Here is a 17192-nt window from a genome sequence, read left to right as displayed (position 1 = left end):
CCCCGCATTTGCTGGTTTGAGGTGTCAGAGATCAAGCATTTGTTTTGCTTCCTGGAGGAAAGGAAGATGAGCCCGGGGCTGTGGACTGACCAGGCTCCTATCAGCCACTGGCTCGTGACAACAGAGGAGAGAGGCCACCTCTCGCACCAGGAGGGACCATGCTGCCTTCTCTTCACGGAAAATGTAGCTTCAGGAATCATTATGATGCCATCATTTCTAGGGAGGAGGAAGGAACCTCCGACTTTCCAGCCAAGAAAAGCAAAGCAAAAGGAATGTGTGTATGTGTGTGTGTATACATAGATAGATAGGAATATACATAGGGATAGATATAAATATATATGCATATATAAATGTGTGTCTATGGGTGCATACATAGATATGCATATATGTATATAAATAGATGTGAATAGATATGTGTGTGAATGCATACATATGTAGATGGCTATAAATATGCGTGTATATAAATATATGTATATGTGTGTGAATAGATGGGAACGTGTGTGCATGAGTAGTGAGTGATGCTGCTCATGTTTGTCTGGATATCTCCCCTCTATTTAAAGAAAATTTTGATGGGGAACTCATTCCCAAACCCCAACAGCTGGACCGATAAAAGCGTGCCCTCCACCGTGGTTTTCACGTATGTTTGTATCTTTGATCCTCACTACAACCTCAAGAAGAATTGGCTGGTATTTCCCTTGTTTTTTGGAGCTGAAGATGGATTCTGGGAGATCCTAAGTCACAGCTCTCGTAAGTGGAGGAATAAAAATTTGAAGCAAGGCCGGCAGACTGGGGGGCTGATGTGGTCAGCCGTGGACTATCCCGCACAGAGTCAGGAGCCCAGGAGGCGAACAGAACTGGGTACAAACCCCAGCTGTGCATCCCCAAGCAAGCGTCTTAACCTCTCTGAGCATCTGGTACCCGAGTGTAAATGAAGTGCAGAGATAAGCTGAAATGAGATCAAATACATAGAGCAATAGCCCCTGGCCTGGCCGCTAGCCTCTCACACCATCACGGGCCTGAATGGGCAGCTGGACACCAGGAGCAGAGGCAGGGACCACACAACCAACACGCACACCCGGGTCTCACCCCCAGCACCACTCAGAGACTTGGGATGGAGACAGCTCCTGGCCGTTGACTTGAAAAGACCTCCCTCATCTCTCCTCACCCAGAACCTCACCCCCAAAGTTGTCCTGGGGCAGGTCCCCCCTGGGCAGCCAAAGGCTTTCCCCTCTGTGCTCTGTCGCTGTTTTCCCATAGACTGTTTTCTTTTTTTTTTTTTAAAGATTTTATTTATTTATTTGACAGAGAGAGACACAGCGAGAGAGGGAACACAAGTAGGGGGATTGAGAGAGGGAGAAGCGGGCTTCCTGCCGAACAGGGAGCCCGACGCGGGGCTCGATCCCACGACCCCGAGATCATGACCTGAGCCGAAGGCAGACGCTTAACGACTGAGCCACCCAGGCGCCCCTAGACTGTTTTCTTTTTAACATGTGTGCCTGGGACCCAGCAGCCACCCAGAGCTCCTCATATGCCTTCCCCCGCCCCCGCCCCCCCAAGTCCTAAACCCCACAACCCTGGGTCTCCCCGCAGGCGCGGAAATAATGGTGCTGGGCTTGGGGACGCCAGAAAGAGGTGGTTGAGAGGCTGGCGCTCTTGTCCCCCCGGTTGCCACCTGGAGGGCACTGGCAGCAACCGGGAGAGGGCTTTTTGTTTTTAAAGATTTATTTATTTATTTGAGAGACAGAGAGAGAGAGAGAGAGAGAGACCGAGAGAGAGCGCGAACGCATGCGCACACGAGTGGGGGGAGGGGCAGAAGCGGAGGAAGAGAAATCCTCTCAAGCAGACTCCCTGCTGAGCACAGAGCCCGAGGACATGGGGCTTGATCTCAGGACCCTGAGATCCTGACCTGAGCTGAAAACAAGAGTCTTGACAACCAGCTGTGCCACCCGGGCAGCCCCCCGACCCAAGGAGCGCGATTTAATCACCCTGACTGGGCTGTGCCCCACCTGCTAATAGAGGCTCTGTGTTTGTTTTTGTTTTAAGATTTTATTTATTTATTTCAGAGAGAGAGAGAGAGACAGAGATAGCAACAGAGAGAGTGAGAGAGCATGAGCAGGGAGGAGAGGGAGAAGCAGGCAGGGAGCCAGAGGTGGGGCTCCGTCCCAGGACCCCGGATTCTCCTGAGCCGAAGGCAATCGCTTAACCGACTGAGCCACCAGGTGCCCCTAGAGGCTCTGTGTTAATACAGGGACACCCTCTGGAGACGAGCAGTCCCCTCCCAGCCGGGAGTTCAGGCCTCCAGACCCGTGCTGCTGAAGGGCCGTCTGAGTCCTCGTTAAGCACAAAATAAGGAGACCCTTCGAGTGGACACCAGTCTGCAAGGCAAGGACCACCTGGTCAGGCCACTGTGCCAAAGGAGGAAGGGGACAGCAGGCAGCCAGGGGAGTCTCCAGGGCAAGACCTGGCTCGTTCCATCCTGCTAGTGGCCAGGACAGACAGTGAAGAGTCATGTCCTCCTCTGGCTGGGTGGGTCGCTGAAGGGGTGCTGTCTGCAGTGGGCTCGATGCTCTGGCAGTCTCTCTCTGGGCATCTTCTCTGCCGGGCCGGCGGTATTTGGGACTAGGTAGAGGGTCGTCCAGGTTGTTCTGCAGCACCCCTCTGTGTCCCCAGGTCTTAGAGGAGAGAGGCGTATGTGTGGGGTCAGGACATTGCATGCACAGCACAGGTTTTGCAGCGAGGCAGATGCAGGGTCAAGTACCAGCTCCACCACATCCCACGTGGGTGGCCGCGGGCGGGTGGCTCAGCCCCCCCCCCCCGACGTCTGTTGCCTCACCTGCAAGACGCAACTAAACTCGTCACCATTTCTAGGACCCTGAAAGGACTGACTCGGGAAGTATTTATTGAGCACCTACGACACGCCAGCCTGTGGGCGCACAGTCCAGCTCAGGAGAGGGTCGGCGAACCAGTAAACTGGCAAGTACGGAGGAATGAATCGTGACAAGCGCCACAAAGGGGACAGGGGATGCCGCGAACAAGGGTAAGGAGGACGGGCTTCCCGCTGTGGGGGCCAGGGAAGGCCAAGAGCTAAAGGGTGAGCCGGAGCCCACCAGGCACAGGAGGGGGGGCAGGTGTGGCGGCTCCGTCAGTATGGTGTAGTACACCCCTGCAGCAGAAATGCTGGGCAACATCCACTCCCCCACCCACCCAGGCTCCCAGGAGAGCCGTGTCCTCCGCCCCAGCGTGTGACCTAGCAACCGCCACGTGTGCGGGCCCAGACCCCAAACCTCATCCCACCTCAGGACCAGGGCACCAAATCTTCCTTTTTTTTTTTTTTTAAACTCCCAGCCTGGAGCCCAGCTCGGGGCTTGAACCCACAACCCTGAGATCAAGACCTGAGCTGAGGGGGCACCTGGGTGGCTCAGTCATTTAGCATCTGCCTTCAGCTCAGGTCGTGATCCCAGGGTCCTGGGATCGAGTTCCACATTGGGCTCCCTGCTCAGCCAGGAGCCTGTTTCTCCCTCTGCCTGCTTGTGCTTCTCTCTCTGTGCCAAATAAATGAATAAAATCTTAAAAAAAGAAAAAAGAAGAAGAAGAAGAAGAAGACCTGAGCTGAGATCAAGGCTTGGACGTTTCACCGACTGAGCCACCCAGGTGCCCCAGGGCACCAAACCTTAAACTTCATGACATGTCCCAAAAATGGTTTCCTTTCCTACCAGGAAACCCTCTTTTATTCCAATTTTTCTTTTGGCTGCTCTCACTAGAAACTCAGGCCAAAAGGGAACGGATCATATGACCCGGCTAGGAAGTGATTTCTATCCCGGGGGGGCTCTCCATTCTCCCCTCACTCCCTCCCCCCACACACACATCCACAGATATGCACACACAAGGACCCGCCATAAGAAAAAAACCAGGATGGCTGCCAATCCTAAAGATGCAAAATGACATACCTATCCCCACGTCTGAGCAGCATTACGTGCCTGTTCTTCACCACCGGCGTGCAGCTAACACACACACAGACGAAACGGTTAAAATGTTCGTGATCTGGGTTTACCTGTAAGATATACACACACCCACACAGTCGTATATCCGTCCTGGCCAATGAAACTAGCCAGGGGTTGTCCCATTTAGCAGAAAGGAGCTCCAGTTACTAAGCCAACGACACCGTGACTTGGCTGGGGGGACATGTGATGTGAGCAGTGCCCACCCTCTGAAGGCACTTGGTAACTTTTCGTCTCAGCTGCGCCCACACACCTGAGGGCAGGGACCATGTCATTTATCCTGATCTCCCCGGAACCCCACCCGCTGTCTCTCACACAGCAGGTGCTCAAGCAACATTTGTCGAACGAACGCCCTCCTCATGCCCCAGCCGGGTAGAAAGGGTTCCTGGGGTTCTCTGGCCCTCCCCCCTAATTCTGTCCCTTGGCCTGGAAGCCCCACTCTGTGGCATCCTCACCTGGACCCTGATGGCTCCATGTGGCAAAATTTCAGAACAGGAAAGTAGGGAATGACTATGGATGGCCAAGTTATGCTCTGAGTAAGCACAACATTTAAAGCACGTGCCAGCCCACGTCACAGTCATTTTATAAAATAAGGGACTTCTTAACCCCAAAAGGTGGGAAGGATATAATCACAGAATAGATGGTGGCTCTTTAAAGGGGCTGCTTGCAGCATTTTGAAAAACTCAGAACTCTGTCAGTATTGTCTTCCTTTTCCCGCCTTCGAGGACCAGCATTCAGACAGTGGACTAGGAGGGCTTTCAGGAGGAAGGGGCCCGGCCAGGAAAGGAGGAAGGAAGTGGGGGGCAGGGGCTCACCATCAGAGCAGGACACCCCGGGTTCCCACGCGGAGGCCAAGACCAAGACCAGGAGATGCGGGGGGTCCTGACCAGGAAGCCCACAGGGGAGAAAGCCGAACTCAAGAGCTGGGGCCCAGCCATGCTTGGATAGGATTTCACCCGGAAAGCTGAACAGGAAACTCTTAAAGATTCCCTCTGGACACTGAGATCCTTTCAACTTCTCAGTTAAAGAACCTGAGACAAATTGTGTTCAAGGCTGGCTCTCCGTCAAAACTCTAACTTTATACCGACATGGTCTTCATTTTTCTTGAGCATTTCCTGTGAAACCAGGGCCAAAGCGAACAGGAGACCCCACTTCCTCAGCGCCACCTCCACCACACAAACACACCGCGTGAAAGCAGCACCCAGAAGGAGCCTAAGAAGCCAACCCCCCTCCCCCCCCCCTCCCCCCCCCCTCCCCCATCCACCTCCCAACCACCAGTCCCACCCCCCCCTCCCACCCCCTGTCCCCCTGTCTTCCCACCCCCACCTCCCCCCCATCCCCCCCACCCCCACCTCCCACCCCCTGTCCACCCGTCCTCACTCGCTCGACACCGTCACTGAGCACCTTCCCTGTGCCCAGGCACACACAAGGTTCTCATCCACCAAAGGTCCCCAGCCTGTGGCCCTCTGTCACCAAAGTGGAAGGAAAGAGAATCTGTCCCTGAGGTGTCCGCCCCCTCTTGCGTCTCTCTCCCTGACCTTCCCGCCTGCCTCCTCCGTTTTGGTTCTGAGAGCTGCCAACCAAACCTGAGGACCATGGCTTCAAAGCACAGGGAAGGGTTCACCCCAGGGCCTCAGCTCCGGCCGCACAGGAGAGCTGCCGGGTGGGGGAGTGGGGGTTGCAAACTAGACCCAGGCCTCACCTACAGACCCTGACCTCGCACGTCTGGGTTGGCCCAGCTTCCCTTCTGTGGTTTTAAAGCATCCGGGGGCATTGTACCGCACTGGCCAGTGATAACCTCTGGCCCCGAAGGCCACTTAGGGCCACTTAGGGCTACCGTGTTAACAAATTACCTCCCAAACCTTGTCATCTGGACAGAAGCAGGGATGAACTGCGGGCCTTTCCATGGCTTGGAGCAGAGCTGGGGGATGCTGGAGGGCAGAGGCCTCCTGCCTGAGAAGTCACCTCAACACCCAGGCAGGTGTGCAAGGGAGAAGACACCTGCCCCTCCTTCCGTCCGCACGTCCCTTCCAGGCTCTTCCCTCCCTCCCGCAGGCGTTCAAAGCTACTTGTCCCAACCCGGGAGCTGTCTGAATGGCCAGTGGGGACTGGCCAGCCTCCAAGGGTGCCCCCCCTTGTGCTGGTTGTAAGGGTTACTCAGCGCTTGGTGCAGAAGGCCTTCTGTCCTTCACGTGCGTGCCTTTCCATGCGTGGCGTGTGTGGGTGCGCAGAGCGCCCGCGAGAAGCCGCAGGATTTCTCTTTGAACACTCATCATCATCCCTCCTGCTCTGCTCATCTCAGCTCCTCTTTCTCTGTCCCCCGCTGTGGACACGTGAGCTCCCCACTGGCATGTCAGCTGTGAAAGCCATGTCCCCAGCCTGTCACTGCAATGTCCCGGTGCCTCGCACAGAGGAGTGTAATGCAGAGGAGGTACCCAGTGAACATGTGGGGTGACGGCACACACACGTACCTGCACACGGGCAGGCATCCGCCTCTGCGAGGCATTGCCAACCCCCAGGTCACTCTGGCTGGACCCCTGGGCACAGCCCCCCGCTCCTCCCTCTCCCTCACCACCGCAAGGCAGGCGCTGTCCCTCCCGTGATGGCTACACCCTCCTCCTCCACTGGGCCATGCTCCTAGCTGGGCTTTGGAGCCAGAACACACTGGTTCATCTTAACCTGCTGGAAGATGTGCTTATGCAATCATTTACTAATAATTGCATTCCCCCAAATGATTTGCTTTTTGAATCCAAATTTGAACCAAGTGAGGGTTATGATCCCTCCATGAAAGGCATCCTCCCTCAGGTGCTTCCTATCCAGCAGGCATTCCTGGGGAGCTGAGAGAGCAGGGATACCACGCCACACCTGACCAGGGCGGTGTGGTTCATGAGATGCTCACCTGTCGTGTGGGACCCTCCGCGTATGTCTGTGTCTTTATCTGTAAAGTGAGAGAATAACAGTATCTCCCTGAGAGGGTTGCTGTGTGAAATGAGTGGCTACATATAAAACTTGGAGCAGAGCTTGGTCCATTGTAAGTGCTAGCTATGATCATTACCGTCCTCGTTCAGTGTGTGCACACAGAAGGGGGCTGAGAACAGCCATTCTGCCCTGTAGCGGGTAATGGCTGTAAAGTTACACATCTGGTCACTTCTCTCCCCTTATAATAATCTCTCCATGGCTCCCCAGTGCCCCTGGGCAAAGCCCTTCATGATGTGGTCCCTGCTGACCTTGATAGCATCGCTTTTGCACCACGTAACGCCCCATCCGGCTGCACCTGCCAGCTTCCCTGGAGGGGGCGGTGGTCAGGAAGCACAGCGCTAGCCCTGAGGAGAGCCCATTCCTAAATCCACTCAAAGCGGTAGGTTGAGTTTGCACAGCATCTGATCAGAATCTGCCTCAGGCAGTGTCCTCCGCTTTAAGGGCAAAATGCAAATGATAAACTCTGAAATTAACAGCAACCAAGATTACTTATCAGGTTCAGGAAGCTCTCGTTTCTGTAGCAAAATACTGCCTGATGGTGTCTGCAGCATTTCCCACCGACCAGGGCTCGTGTGTAAGTTACTGCAGGTGCCTTGTCTCTTTCAACATTATTATTTTTTAGAGGGTAAGATAGCAATGTCAGCTCTACCCCGAATGATCAGTCTGCAATTGCACCTACCTGAACTTGGCATTCACGACGGACACAGAAAAACCTTCTAAGGCTCATAAAACCAATCCGAAGGGGCTGGGGAGGGCGGGCGGCGAATACGAGAGAAAACCAGCTTAAGAGCTGAGGAGTAAAATATTATCCTAATTAAGTGTGGGGGAGGAGCTAAGGCGCTAAGGTTAAAGATGCCGGGTTTTTCTTTTCTTTTTTCTTTTTGCAAATTGTGTTCTTGTGTGTTTCACGACGTCTGGTGTGATATATTCTTGGCTTTCAGAGCAAGGGAAGTCATCGGGGTTTCATTTGTTATGTTGATGCCAATAGAAATAAATTTCAGCAGTCATGGAGAAGGCTGCTCACACTCGTCGTCGGGACGCCCGTCTGGGGAATCCGGCTGGTCGCATCCCCAGCGGGCGGGCAGAGCAGATTCAGGGTAAGATACACTTTGGCCTTATTGATCACAAAGCTTCTTCATTACTTCTGCGGGGCTGCAGATCAATAGACAGGCCCACAGAAACATAATAGATTTTTTTAGAAAATCAATTAAACAGAATATTTCTTACAGAATTGAGTTTGCATGGCTGCTCCATCATCTTTGGTGTGCAACGTAACATGGTGGTGAGGCTTCTCTGTAAGGGCTGCCTTCGTGCGACCAAGGGCCAAAGCTTTGTTTAAAAGGTCGAATTTAAAAAAAAAAAAATTTATAATTAAAAAAATTTTTTAATAAAAAATAAAAGGTCGAATTTGAAAGAAGAAAGGATTCTCTGGGAAAAGCAGGAGCCCCCAGCTGAACCCCGAAACCGTGGCCGGGCACGACAGCCTTGCTAGAAAGCGGTGGCCTTGGCGGCCTCACTCATCTGCCAAATGTCATCATCGGGGTGAAATCTGTCAGCGTGCCGCCTCGCGGGCTGAAAACGTGGAACTGAAACTTCTTGGAGAGCTCATACTGTTGTCTGGATTTCCCTCTTCTGAAAGCAGAAGGCAGCTCAGCAGGCGTAAAGGTGAAATATGGCCGGGCGGTGGCTGCCCAGATGGGCCAGCAACGCGCGCTCGCCTCTCTTCCCCAAGGACTTGGAGGAGCAGCTGGGGGCTCAGGGACGCTGGGCTCAGGGAGGCCGCGAGAGCCTGGAGCCTCCGCCAACTGGCCGCACACACTGGGACTCTGGTTTTTTGGGTTTGGGGAGTTTTGTTTAGTTCGCAAATACACAAGCAGATTCCCACCCTGCCACTTGTGGACGGGCCGTGGCTCCCCCAATCCTGATCTCAGCAGACGGGGGCTGGCACCACGCACGCTCCCCCGCACCTCAGCCTTCCTGCCTCTGTCTTCCTGATCTGGCATGCTCCTACATGACATCGATTAAAAACAAAAAAAAAAATTCTCCTCGCTCGGCTGGCACCTCCACGAGGCAGGACTCACACGGTGGCGTGGGCAGGAGCCCAGCGGGGCGGCCGGGCTGCAAGTGCTCCGGCACCACGGAACAGAAGGAATGATATGTTCCCGGCGGTACGTAATAAATAACAAAGCTGCAATTCCACAGAGGAGCCTGGTGATGACATTTAAAAATCTCCCTCAGCTTTGTTCTTGTGGTTCACGTCATCAGAACACCAGGATGCGATCTCAGCCTGAATTTATGTCCATTTTGGGGCGGGGTGGGGGGGTGGGTTACTTCACATCATTTTCTTTCATCTGTCTCTTGTCTCGGGCTTGTCTTTCGGGAACCCGGGCGTTCCGTCTGGGCCTCTCCTCCTTTGCGTTCCACTGGAGGGCGGCTGGAACCGTATGCGGAGTACCTAGATTGTCCGCCTCCCTAAAGGGGCATGATGCGCTGGCTCTGAGATTCCGAACTGAATCAAGAAAGCTGGAGTAAAGTATGAAGCCCCCATGCCTTTCGGCAGGGTCGAAGGAGAACCAGGAAGAGAACCAGGTCCAAGCTAATCTCAAGCAGCAGGCTGACTCTGCCGGGGACCAGGGTCTGCCTGAAGATGGAGATGCTGTTCTCTGTAAGGCTGAGTGTCTGCCTCTCTGGTTCCCTTGCCTCCCTGTCCCTACGGAGAACAGGGCTGGGTGGGATCCAAGGGGGCCAGAGCAGCATGCCCTGTCGAGGGCTTAGGGAAAGGGAGGCGTCGGAAGGCAGGGTAAACATTGAGGGCCAAATGGAAGGTTTTCTTATCCAGTGATTTGGGGGAAAGGCCTTCTCAGGGCAGGTTTCTGTCCTGTTAGATTTCATGGTACCTAATAAGTGTCTCAGCCAAATGGTGAATGACCATCCAAGGATCATCTTGACACCTCCCATATGTAGTTGTTCAGAAATTCAACTTGGATCCACAACAGACACTGAATTCCAAGACTTCACGCAAACAGTGAAGGCAAAACAATGGCATCACCACGATAAAAAAAACATGGAAAGGAGGAAATCCACTTCTGTCATCTGCTGGCACATTTTTACTCGGAGAGCCATAACTCCAAATTCTTGCCTCTCAGAGATGCACCCAGCAGGACCTGAGCTGGTTTCATCACTGTTCGCCGAGGCCTGCCACGTGCTGGGCTGTCTTCCTGGGCAGTGTCTAATTACCAGCAAAAGTGCCTGCCCTCAAGGAACCTGCCTTCTGTGGGTGAGACAGATACTAAACCAACACGTGCAGGTGTGATAGAAAGTCCGGAAGCACAGGGATTGTCTGTGTGTTCGTTGCTGAATCATGGATCAGAGTGCTGAGTATGTTACGTACGTCAGGCGGCAAATACTACACACCATGAAGAACGCTTCCTCAGAATAAATCATAAAGGTCCTACAGGGGCTGAGCTCAAATATCCTTGACCCTGGAGTGGGATGGACATAGCCCTGCAAACAGCCCCACACTTGCCCTTCACATACCATTCAATCAATCAAGCCGGTGGACCATCCACACCTAAACAGGTGCGCACACGCACACAAACACACACACACACATCCCTGACTTGTGTCAAAATACAATCTCCATCCCCCTCAACACCTATGACAAAACCTGTCCTCCACAAGCATTTTCAGCAACGTCAGGCCTCTGGCTTCGATTCACACGCAGAGTGAGTGATGTTTTAACCCCCACGCCTTGCGACAAAATGATTTTTGGTAATTGTGGTAGGCTGAAAAACAGCCCCCCAATATACCCTAATCCCTAGAATCTGTAAATGTTACCTTAAATGGCAAGAGGGGGTTTGCAAATGTGATTAAGTCAAGGATCTTGCGACAATGGGGAGATTATCCTGGATCATCCAGGTGAGCCCTAAAAGTAATTGCCTGGGTCCTTCTAAGAGGGAGGCAGACCCAGATTTGAGAGAGGAGACTATAAGAACAAAGTAAAGTGCTTTGAAGATGCAGGAAGGGGCCAAGGCATGCAGCAGCCCCTAGAAACTGGGAAAAAGGTTAAGGCAAGGGGCCCTCCTCTGAAGCCTCTGCAAGGGAGCTCAGCCCAGCTAACATCTGGTTTTGACCAGGTGAGAACGCCCACTTCAGACTCAGCTTCCAGAGCCCTAAGATAACAGGTGTGTATTGTAGTAAGCCACGAGATATTGGGCAATTTGTTAAAGCAGCTGCAGGAAACTCATACAGGAATAAAATATGTACTAGTCATTCTTTTCCTGATTTGTGATTTAAAACAATTGTTTTAAAAGAAGAATAAATTTTCACCTTAAAAAGATCATTCACATTCAGTACAGTATCTCACGTGTGAACTGAAACGGGTACTTGCCAAACGTAAATAACTTCTCGTCACAGTTCATACTGTGTTACTGTTTTATTTTTTTTAAGATTTTATTTATTTATTTGACAGAGAGAGAGCGAGAGAGAGCATAAGCAGGGGGAGCGGCAAAGGCAGAGGAAGAGAGAGAAGCAGGCTCCTCACTGAGCAGAGAGCCCTTCACTGGGCTCGATCCCAGGACCCTGGGATCATGACCTGAGCCGAAGGCAGACGCTTCGCCAACTGAGCCACCCAGGTGCCCCTGTGTCACTGTTTTAAATTTTAAACACAAACAAAAACCATACGGAGTCACACAGAAGGACTGAGTCAAGTCAGTTCTGAGTCAAGTTCTGTCTCATCGTCCCTGCAAACCCAGGGCCGCCATGGTTTATTCCAAACTTGCTGTTCAAATGCTGTATGAAGCCATTCTGGGGAGGGGGGCTGGACCCACAAACTGCCCCTAGAACCATCGTGAATGATGCGGGACCCTTAGGAACCACAGCTACCTCCCCAAATGAACCCAAGTGGCCGTCCCTGTGCTGGCAGCCAGCAGCACAACGGGGGTTTTCCAAACTGACTCCCACAAAGAATGCGAGGTTTATCAAAGGTTAAGTAATAAAAACGTGCTAATTTGAAGCTTACATACATGTTATTAAAATCCAACAGCAAACAGCATTTTTTGTTTAGAACTCAGACCAACAAAAACATTTTTCAGGGACATTGTTGGGAATTGCGAGTGCATGATGTTGACAAAAAGCAGGCCCCCCCCCAAAAAAAAGGCAGACTAGAAAGCAGACCAACTTTTGCTGGTTTTATTGTTGTTTTTAAATTCCTACAGATGCTGCATGTCCTCATTGGCCACACGTGGAACAGACTGTTCCCACCACCTGCCCTGGATCCCACACTATTGCTCACCGTCCAGGAAAAGGGAAAGCCAAGCCTTCCTTGGACAACCCAGTTCCCCCCACCCACCCCATTCCAGGGGGCTGAGCCATACACCCAGGGTACTGTGTGGTCTCAGAAAGAGCCTGAGGGCAGAGGACCCGGGGAGAAGGTCCACAAAACACCCCGAAACCCTCACTGACAATGGGGCAGAAGGAGGCTTCCCACTGTGATAAGGCTTGCAAGGGATTTGCAGGTAAGACCAACCTTGAGAGAACTGGCCTATGTACCAACTGGATCCCCTGTTCAGCCTCATCTCTGATTTGGGAAACTTCTGTCCTGGACCACCCCAGCCCCACCGAGCCTGGCCTCCCAGAGAGCCCTGCACAGCCCTCCCCAGCCCCTCGAAGCTCCCTACACTGGCCTTACCCCAGAGGGACACTGTCAATCAGGAACTCCCCCACACGGCTGGCCCGTGACTGTTACCACCCCCAGCGTGACTGGTCCTGCAAATTGGGAGGATCTGGAAGTCTCTGGGCATGTGGTGTGCCCCGCTGGTGAAGGGATGGGCTCATGGGGAAGCAGAAGAGAAGCAGAGGGAGGAAGGAAGGGGCCTGGATCTCAGCCACCCTGCCCAGCTCTTGCAGCCAGCCCCCCACCTGGTCACTGCCTCCGGAGCTGACATGGTGGTGAGTCCCTGGTCACCACGCCCCCGCACCCCCGTCTCCCCTGATGCCCCTGGGGTACAGGTAGCTCCTTGTGACCTGTGGGCTTTGGAGTCGGCAGACCTGGATTCAAATGCTGCCTCTCTCGGGCTGTCTGCCCAGGCAAGGCCTCCCCCGTAACTGGGACTGGAATGCTCAGAGCTGCTGAGAGCGTGCGACTGGAAGGGTTCAGAGGGGGCACCTGGCCTCGCCTTCCCCTTTCCTCCTCCTGACCAAATTTTTATCAGGACACCCAAATGGTAGGGCTCGGTGTCATTCATCACGAGCCCCTGTTCCCTGCCGCTACAACAGGGAAAGGTCTTGCTTGCCCCTCAGAAGCAGCTTTGACTGTTTTAACGGGAGCCTTTTGGAGACACAATGATGGTCTCGGGCAGTGCCAATCGAGGAGGCGATTGAGGGCTTTAGGGCGCCACTCAAGGTGGCCGTGGGGCAGGCGGCTCACGCTGAGTTGTGCTGGAGTGGGAGCAGGGGAGGAGAGGGGAGGGGTGAGCAGGGGAGGGGCGCCGAGAGAGGCAGTTCCCACCCCGTCAGTATGCAAATCACTCGCCGCCGAGATAAACGATCCGGCAGGAAGGCCGGCAGGGTGCCCAGCGGGAGCCATTTGTCATTTCTACTCCCTACGAGTGAGCAAGCCAAGCCCGCGAGAGCTTCCCCGGCCCTCCCTCCAACCCAGGTAGCTCAGCCCGGGCCCAGGTGTCCAGAACGAATAGACGCATCTCCCTGACCTCCACCTCCCACATCGGAACAGGGAGGGGCAGGGGCTCGCCTGGTACAGCCCTGGCCTCGGGTTATCTAGTGCCCCGCTTGGGAAAATGCTCCTCCGAGGCCAGAGGAGAGGACCCTTTGTCTCTTGGAAGGACAATGTGAAACTGTGAAACCGCAAACCTTTTTCTTTCGGCAGCCAGCTCTCCAGCTAATTGACAAGTGCGCGTCCTATGCATGAGCTGCTAAGATTTTCCACGACGTCAGCAGAGCCCAACAATATCTGGGGTTCACCCGGCAGGCCTGGCACTGAGTAGAGAAAGTGTGGGGCCGGGTTGTGTTCCAGCAAGAATTTGAGTAATGCTTGGAGCCACAGCCCCGTTCACAAACGGTTGATGAAGGAATAGACTGATCAGTCAATCCTGGAGATTTTGAAATTGCCAGAAATCCAATCCAAGACTGAGAACATCACAACTGGGCAAGACTCAAAATGCCATCTGGGAGCAAACACCAGGCCATTAATGATTTTCAAAGCAAGAAGACAGCTGTCACTACCATGGACGCTGCTTCGCCACCAACAGCCTTCTGGTGCTGGAACCCCATCTCCCATAGTGGTGACGGGCTGGGCGGGTGCGTCCTGCCCCTTCTAAGAGCTCAGAGCCTGGTCCATGGTCGGGGGTGGGGGTCAATGAATATTTGCTGAATGAATGAATGAGCAACAGAGAGAGCCCCTCATGGGGCCACAGAGCACAGATTTAATTCTGGAAAGGAATAAAGCTCTTTGGCACAATCAGGGACAGAACCCACAACCTTTGTGTTTAAAACAGATGGCCCTACTTTGGCCTTTTATGCACTTGTTCACTCATTCACCCATTCAGGGCATATTTATTAAGCACCCACGGTGTGCTCAGCACTGGATGAGGCTGACCCGTACTAGGTTGGGGTTGCCAAGGGGGGACTTATTAACGCGTGCGGTGGGCTCTCTGCTGTCAGTGGCTGGTCATTGCTAGGGGTTCTCACGAACAAAAGGCCCGAAGCTCTTGGTGAACCCAGGATATTGCTGGGTTCTGCTGATGTCATGGAAAACCTCAGCAGCTCACACACAGGACATGCACTCGTCAATTTGCTGTGAGTTCACACGCCAAGAGAGAGGTTTGCTGTTTCGCGTTGCTGGTCTAGCCTTGGCCAATAACCCCCATTAATGCCTGGCCACACCTTCAGCGGAGGCCCTCCTTCTCCTGGTGGGAAAAGGCTGGAGGGGCTTGTCACCTCTCATATGAAGGCCCTGTCAGAACACTCTGAGGTCACCTCTACCCACAGCCCCCTTAACACCAAAATTTGGGAACATTTCAGAAATGCAGATGCGATTCAGTACCGTTCAATGACACCTAGTACTGAAGATCCAAGGATGAAAAAGACCTGGGCCCTTTTCTTCAGGGACAGGCAATCCGGAGAAGACAGATGCACCATGTCTATAATGCGTGATAAGACTGTGGGGAGGAGCCAGCAAAGGACACTGATCGCAGGTCACATCCACTGAGCGCGTGCTCGGCACTGGAGCCCGCACGAACGATTTTGTGGCAGGCCTTCATCATCCTCAGAGCCCCAGGAAGCAGCGCTTGCCTCCATTTCGCAGATGAGCAAGTTGAGACTCAGGAGGCCAAGCTACTTGCCCCGGGTCATGCAGATAGGGAGCCCCGTGGACTTGAACTGAACTTAGCTGCCTGCCAAACCAGATGGTTCCCCTGACCCAGGTTGGGACCTGGCAGGGCAGGCAAGCCGTTGTCCGACGGGGCAGGAAAAGGTGTCTGTGGATAAAGAAGGTGACTAAAGCCTCACGAGTGGGGTCCATGATCTCCGGGACACCCGGGGAGCCTCAGAAGTGGCCAACGGTCTAGGGGACAGTTGAGGAATCAGGGAGGAAGGAGAAAGGAGGAGGGGAGCAGTTCTTGGGGACAGTGAGTCCTTGCTGTGCTGTGGGCAGAGAGGGGAGCAGGGAGAGCAGAAGGAGAGCCTGGGATGGAGGAGGCCAGGGGTTGCCACGATCGCCAGACCAGGGAGGTGAGGTGGCAGACCACAAAGCTCCTGGCCGAGCATGATGGACATAGAAGGTAAGCAGGGTCAGGGGCTTCCTCAGAGGAAGAGCTGGGACCTGGGGAGCCCACAGGGAAGATTGTCAGTCTGGAACGTTCCATGGGAGGGCGCTGTCTGGGGGTCTCTTTCCAGCGGTGGGGGGGTGAGGAGCAGAGAGGAGCAGGGGAAGTCCTAGGAGGCCTCCTGGAAGAGGCATGGTACACCTTGTCGTCAGGGAGATCCAGGTTTCCGTGAATTCAAGGGAGAGGACCGATGGGACTTCCAGGAAACCGAAGGAGGCGGCAGGAACTGGCCAGCTCAGAATGAAAGGAGCCAGGAAGGGACTGGCGGGAGGACCTGGTGGAAGCAAGCTCAGGATCAAAATGAGACCACCGTATCTGCTCCCAGACATCAGGCACTGCGTGCGCTGTGTGGAACCCGCCCTTCGGCGCGCGCCCCAGACCTGGCATGCCCCACAGGCCCGCACACCCTGCCTGGCCCCGCACTAGTCGCCAGGGGGCCCAGCAGGGAAAAGGAGAGCCAGTCAGCACTCTCTTGGAGCAAATCAACGTGATGCTCTGGTAGCAACAATGAAGGAAAATCGGTGGGGTACGGGAGGGTGGTGGATGCAAAGTCGGGGGGGCGGGTGTAGAAATTGCATTCCAGGAACTGCAGAAAGTCTCCCTTTCTCCCGAGGGCTCACTCTTCTGAGAGGTTAGCTTTCCTGAGTCTCCTTCCACCTCTCCTGGAGGCAGGTGCAGCCTCTCCCCCAGGGCAGCCCCATCCCAGGGAGCTCTCGGCAAGGTGAAGGGGGTAAAAGGGCACAGCCGGTTTTGAGTGTTGCTCTTGCTTGCTGAGGATATTTGTCCCGGCTGCCACTCAGGAAGTCGGGGGGGGGGGGGCGTCTCCTCCTACCTCCTCCCCAGCCCAGCCCAGCCGCAGAGTCTGACCCCCTGGGTTTTATCTGAGCCTACCCCCAGCAGGTAGCAGCAGGGCCCAGCAGGGCGACCTGAATCCCACTGAGAACTCAGTCTCTGATCCTGCCTCCCCCTCGCTGCGGCTTTGGCAAAAAAGCAACCTCGGGAAGCAAAGTTCCTTCTCATTTCCAAGTTTAAAGAGGTACAGAGACAGGACAGTTCTCTCAAGAATCCTGACCTAAGAGGGGGCTAGATGCTAGGGCAGGGGGCCAGCCAGGCAGTGCTGAATACAGGGGCCTCTCCAGCGACCTGCTCCGCCACCACCTTCCCAGCTGGGGTAGCGCAGTGCTCGGAGAGGTTAAGTAGCCTGCCCGAGGTCACACAGCTCCTGAGCGCATACCCGCATACCCCGGGGCTAATGGCTTTCAAAGTCGTCGGTGTTTCCTGTTTAACTTTGCAGAGCGTTCTACTATCTTTATCGGGCAAGGTCCTCCCCACTCAGGCACCTTCCCTGAATCCACCCAACAGGGCTCTCCTG

General features: G+C 54.1%; 1 long non-coding RNA gene across 1 annotated transcript in view; it reads left to right on the top strand.

Moving 5' to 3' along the window:
- LOC112814446 (uncharacterized) overlaps positions 1-13419 on the top strand; it is a 14462-nt gene extending 1043 nt beyond the window's left edge. Inside the window, exons 2-3 of the long non-coding RNA XR_003205765.2 lie at positions 2869-3037; positions 12194-13419. This is a non-coding gene — a long non-coding RNA (uncharacterized lncRNA). The remainder of the gene's footprint in view (positions 1-2868; positions 3038-12193) is intronic.
- Positions 13420-17192: the final 3773 nt, after the last annotated feature.

This window comes from Callorhinus ursinus, unplaced genomic scaffold, assembly GCF_003265705.2.
Source record: "Callorhinus ursinus isolate GAN/ISIS: 27379988/994484 unplaced genomic scaffold, GSC_fseal_2.0 scaffold68, whole genome shotgun sequence".
Classification (NCBI taxonomy): Eukaryota; Metazoa; Chordata; class Mammalia; order Carnivora; family Otariidae; genus Callorhinus; species Callorhinus ursinus.
Note: the sequence above shows the minus strand (reverse complement) of the source record. Positions and strands in the feature narration are given on the sequence as shown.